This window comes from Varroa jacobsoni, unplaced genomic scaffold, assembly GCF_002532875.2.
Source record: "Varroa jacobsoni isolate VJ856 unplaced genomic scaffold, vjacob_1.0 contig00206, whole genome shotgun sequence".
In the NCBI taxonomy this organism is placed as follows: domain Eukaryota; kingdom Metazoa; phylum Arthropoda; class Arachnida; order Mesostigmata; family Varroidae; genus Varroa; species Varroa jacobsoni.
In genome coordinates, this window is record NW_019214427.1 from 40,005 (window position 1) to 46,004 (window position 6,000).

The 6,000-nt window shown below is 45.3% G+C and overlaps 1 protein-coding gene across 2 annotated transcripts in view; it reads right to left on the reverse strand.

Moving 5' to 3' along the window:
- The window catches only part of LOC111270926 (uncharacterized), a 45,640-nt gene extending 39,989 nt beyond the window's left edge, over positions 1 to 5,651 (reverse strand). Inside the window, exons 1-2 of one of the 2 annotated variants that reach the window (XM_086972694.1) lie at positions 5,568 to 5,651; positions 2,848 to 5,208 (exon numbers count right to left, since the gene is read on the reverse strand). The gene's annotated coding sequence lies outside the window, so the exon portion shown is untranslated. Of the gene's footprint in view, positions 1 to 2,847; positions 5,465 to 5,567 lie in introns of those variants that run through there. The other variant, XM_022851409.2, reaches the window with a different exon arrangement.
- Positions 5,652 to 6,000: the final 349 nt, after the last annotated feature.

Consider the following 6,000-nt stretch of genomic DNA (forward strand, 5'->3'; position numbering starts at 1 on the left):
CTGAGTACAAAGATTGTACCGAGGACTTTTAAGGAATTTGTTATTGAACTTGTATATCCCCGAAGATTCAAGTCCCAGAGCCTTTACTTTGGAGACTAAGATCTCGAACGTGGAGAAGATGTAAAGGTTTTGACATCGGATATTGAAGTACTACTTCGAGGAGACAAAAAAGGCGGGTACTCTGTCTGGTTTGTAGCGATGACTTACTCGCTTGCGGTGAATTATTTCTGACGCCTATCCTCCTAAAAGACTGAAATCCGCCTCTACAAAAACCTATTATTTAACATTTATAACTCTCAACTCATTGCTCGCCTCACTTCCCTTGCTGTGTACGGCCTTTATAATCTGAAATTACTCTGGGAAAAACTTTTGCAGTCCCACCTATCTATATCGGTTGGTTAAGCCTCATTGGTTAAGTAACTAAATCAGTCAAAAGTGCAAAGGCGACAGGTTTACGAGTTGGCAAGACGGTCCTTTGGCCTGTGCAAAAAGCTCACCGCTACGACTCCTGATTGCACGTTCGCTGGCAGCGAACTTCTAATGAAAGTGAATGGAGTGAGAGGCCAAAAAACTGGATGATGCTGGTAGCGCAATCGGAATAGGTAAGGGGTCCATGTCGCTTACATTAGTGAGAGTGACACCACTATCGTTGGCAAGCGGCGCGTTTAAAGATCATCACCCTCTACAGCTATCTGACAAAGACAAATAGGCAAAACTTACTCGTAGTTCTTGTCGAACCCTCTATATAGTCCCAGTTCACTCTTCGCTTCCACACTTGATCGCCTAAATCGTCAATCTGTTTTACGCACACAGGCACGTGTATGCTTATATCCGTCGATGTTTCGCGCATACGGGGACATGGCAAATACCCCGAGACGAATATGTATAATTCTCGTTCGTAGCTGCGTTGATTTGCTCAGGTAAGCCGACGGGCGAAGTAGTACTTCAGGACTAGCACCGATCTTTGCTGTTGGTATCCTAAGTTCCCTCTAAACGAAGATTACTTCTGCCTTCAATCAATAGACTCTATTGCTCGTGTATTACCCGCGTTGGCTAACGTTCGTACATACGATGGATCGCACTAGATACCGTCTACACATTATCGTATGTTGCCGCGACCGTGGAGTGCCAGAACATCCAATCGTAACGCTGCTGTTGTTGTCATCAAACGATAGACGACAAAAACAAAGTAATTAGCTTATACATTAAGCTGTGTAAGGAGAGATACTACTATAAAGAATACGTGTGGGAGCATGCAAGGGAGTTTTTATTTGTTTGTATTTATAGAACATTATCTAGCTAAATTCATTGTGGCACATAAGAGATCAGAGCAGCCATAAGAGGCTCGCCTCTCGCTTCAACAAGCACAGGTAGGTGCGAGGTTAGCATTATCATTTTCGACTGATAATCTAGATGATGAAAAGTGGCATGGATATAACGCTCCACTTTGACTCTCCAGTTCGCCCCGAAATGTGGACGAACGTAAATCGGCCTCGTCATCCTTTCTACGTACCTTTCCTTATCTTTGTCTCTGTTACAACTGATCGCCCTAGCGAGCGCCTGTTTGTCCTCAGAAAACGCGGTGCAAATAAGGCGCTATCCAGAATCAACACCGACCGCATCGCTCCCTCTTTGCTCCTTGTTTTCCCATGTGCTGGCGACAAACAGGTTACGCTGGCACCCTTGCGCTTTTTCATCCGCATGCTCTCCTCGCGCACGCTCACAGACAATGATACTTCCTTACACAGGACTCCAGTTTATTTCCACCCTCGTCTGGAGTCGTTGTCGTCACCTTTGAAGGTGCGGACAGGTATCATTTAGTCGTGGCACAGCCTTTCTCCTTTGCTTCTGCTGCTACGGCTACATATTTAGTGCTACCACACCTCGTCCAGTCTCTGTTACCTTCTGTCGCCAACGACAGCGTCTATGCCTTCATTGCAAACCGATTAAATCATTAGTGGCACAAATAGACACACGCGTAGAGACAAACACATAATGAAGGTGTTGTTGTATCGCTTGGCATTTGATTTAATTGTCTGACCAAAGGGCGAGGTAGTTAGATTTTCTGATAGACACAATGGCCTCTATCTCAAGATCTGTGTATATCGCCATAATGCTAATACGTATCATACTGAACTACGTATACTCTACAAACTTTAATATACATTTGTAAAAGTGAAACTCGGATATTCACGGAGAAACACAGGCAAATTCATACAAACGCACACTATTGCCGTACACCTGCCTAATAAAGAATAACAAGAAAAACGAAAAGGCCTTTTATGAAAATAGCTAACCTCAAATACGCAGCTTTTTTGCTAAAAGCCCCCAATGACGCCTGGTACTGAATGGCATGTGGCGGGGGCCAGGTGACGCGTCATGTTGCACGAGACGTTGGAGACCAGCGCACCATACATAGCACACACACGCACGTACACATTGTAAATACTATTCCTCAAGTGGCAGCATTAATAGCTGCTGAAGTGGTCGTCATACCAATACCAGTGTAAAGGGAATTGTGACAAGTGAAGCGTGGACCCCGTGTGAAGCCACTACTCCGTTCTTTTTCTAGGCACACTCACAATTAGCGTGTAGTATAAGCACTCCGGCAAGATGTCACCCATGTAACAGACAATACCTTCTGCGCTGACTTAACATGCATCCGACACCGCATCAAACCCAACATTGTCTCATTATTGTGTATAGATGAGCGAGAGTTTGGCCTCTCTAACATTTCGCGTACCTGTCTATTCGGCAAACGTTGCCCACAATTAGAAATTGTGCCTCCATTTCTGCGCTTGTTGTTCAGTGTTCCTGTCATGATGAAGTGAATATCGTGATTCTTACCTGCTTGCCATGACGTTGGCGTTCAGCGTGAGCCAAGTGGCTACTGCTGCTGGCGAGAAAGAGGAGGCATCTTCTTCATGTCGGAATTCGTCGCCGAACTGTTTGTTGTCGTAAGCTTAACATTGGTCGCTACTGCAGGGGTGGTGTCATCCGCGACGAGTCGGCGGGTCACCCACGCGGATTGCGCTTGACAGAACATCAGGGAAACAACAGCTAGAATAGTAGAAGTAAGCACGGCTCCACGCCTTTGGATCACGCACAAGTCAGCACACAAATCGGTTGAAACAACACTTCGTCGAAAGGGGGCAGCGATGAAGGACGACAATAGCGACAACTGTGGCCTCGGCAGCAACGGTACCATTTCTTCGACCGAACGTACCACTGCGATCTGGATCACTGCAGCCATTTTTTCATAGAAAGTAACTGTTGTACGGCGGGTGGCTACGCTCGATAGGAGAGGGGATTCCTCTCACTCCGTATGCCGAGGAAAGGGCTACCATCGAGACTGACCTTGACGACCTCACCCAGTGACCACGGGTGGCGCCACCATCGACGAACGGCTGATCAGCCGACCAGAGTAAATCCCTCAAGCATCGTCTACTTTGTCTACCGCCCACTGCAATATCGCTATTGCCAGCACTTTTGCTAAACCTAGATTCGCTTCGTTCTGCCAAAGCGTGAAGGCGACAAAACGCGTTGAAGCTGGCAATATCCCAACGTTGGCCATTACGACTCCACCTCAGCCAGGCGGATGAAGCAGCAAAAAACGAAGCTACTGACGAAACATCACAAAGCAAGAGCGAAGCGCGTGGTTTAGAGAAAGAGAACTGGAGATCTGTCTACCATCTTTTGCCGTTACCCACAGCGTCGTCTAAGAAACAATTGAAAGACGACGAGAGAGCGAGCGAGCCAGCCCATCAAGAGGCTGTATTGAAGAGAACCGTACAATAAGCACAATTAATGTGTAATGCTTACGCAATGTAAACCTTGTTTTGAAAAGTATAGCTTTTCTGCCATTTGTATGTTCACACAGATCAAAGTAGATACAAAAAATATTGCTCTTGCTCACTTCAAGCGAGCAGGAAGTATCTGAGAAATGGGGATCCTCTACTTTTAAGGTGAACGTGATTACTAGCCACAAAAGACTTAATGAACATAGCACAGGGCTCGTCGATTTTAAATAAATGACATTTAAGATGATGGCGTGTACAGGAATAGATGACTCATCTTCATGATGTTTTGTAGGCTACAAACTGATTCGTCAAAATCTGAACGAAGTGCAGTAGTACTTAGTCAACTATTCACAAAAACACGAATTACCTGTGGCCGCTAACCTGTTAATAAAAAAGACTTTCTTTATAGTACATATTTTTCATAACATCAAACTTATTTAATTCAATCAACATAAGGGTTTTTTTTTAGCTGCAATAGAACGGAAATTAAATTCCGCCAGTAACAGCTGCCTACAACCGATTACAAAAATAACTGGGAATAAATTGTGCCAACGGTGTCTGTCAACAATAATGCTAATTCCCAATTGGATCCCGTCGTGCGGCAATAACGTTTAGCTTGACAAACTACAAACAACATTGATTTTTGTTTAAGTTAGTTCACCATTTGCTTACATAGCAGTTTTGTCCGAAGGAAGAGATCAAATAGATTTGTACGCTAAATTTTCGACTATTGTACAGACCTATGTATAGGCGTGTGCTCACGCTATTGCGCTTTTGTTTTGAACAAAGGCTGACTCGATTTCCCGTTTCATAAAATTTCGTCTATCTTTGAAACAGTAATAACGACACATGAATTAAGCAGTGATGCTATCGCTCACTGCCACTATACGCTGCTGCTGTTGTTCACACGAGGATTGCAGTCTTTCCAGTCTAGTCCCTACTCCTTCTATTAAGTCTTGTACGCCTTCTTCGGGTGATTCTTTGAAGGCACGCGGGCATCTCTCTTTCTCGGTATACGATATATTTTCAGCATTCTATGAAGGCCCGAACATTGAGCAGACGACGGCGAGCCGTTCAGTAAGCAGCCGATGGGAAAGGGCAGGCAAGCCCCCCTTGAGCCAACATTGCACTGAGGAATCCCCTGGTCTTCGTGATGGTTGGACTGCTGCGGCTGCCACTGGTGTTAACAACGAACGAGGTAAACAGAAGGTCCTACCCGGAGTGGCGAGTGCGCCCACAATGCTCCCGGCCAGAAGGTCTGGGTCGCGCCAGAACGCTTTGCGCGCCGAGTAGTAGAATTAGAGCGGCGGTTGCTGGTTAAACCTTCAGCTGTCGACTCCCCCCCACCCACCTACCTTCCCTGTGTGGTCATGCCGCCCAAACTGTGCACGCCAATTCGCCAGCCAACCTGAAGAGAACAAAGGTTGAGCTGTGCGTACAAAATACATAGCAAATGTACAATCGTGAGCGTTGTATGTGGCAAACTCAAGGTGAATGGCAAGTTAAGAAAGCGAAGCTGATTTAAAAGAAGTATCATTGTGGTCTGGTTCGACGAAAAGCACCGCAGAAGAGTTAAAAAAGAAAAACAGGAAGCATAACTTGAGGAAAAGGTACAGTGGCCGTGGAACGCGGAACAAATGCGCAGAACGACAATAGAACACAGACGAATCACAGTCGCACACACAAACACACACACCCACACACATACGGATGCACACACATACACAAACGACGCACACACACACACACGTTCACGATCAAACGCACGCAAAACGCGTGAAGAGCAACTCGGCGTTTTCTCTCCTTTGCGCAGGTGAGCAGATGGTACTCAGCGCACATTATGCATCAAAAGCAAAGCTTGCGTCCTAGCATAAGGTCCTATAAAATCAAAGCAGATAGAGATTCGTTGCAGTTTATAATAGGTTTCGGGTATGTCTGTTCTTGCTAAACAATTTCTTGTACACAACGGGCACTGCGCTAATATCGGTAAACGATTTCCGCTTCGGTGCAAGATAGCCTCGATAACACTCAATTTTGCAAACATCTCATAGACTTCATGAAGTTGCACGTACTCATATTTTCGTTGTATTATCATCAAATCGAGTCTGGTATATTCAAAGAGAACGATTTTCAAGATGTCACTATACAAGGGTATTTAAGTTCTCTTGGAACTTGAACGCTACTGAAACAATTTTATCTA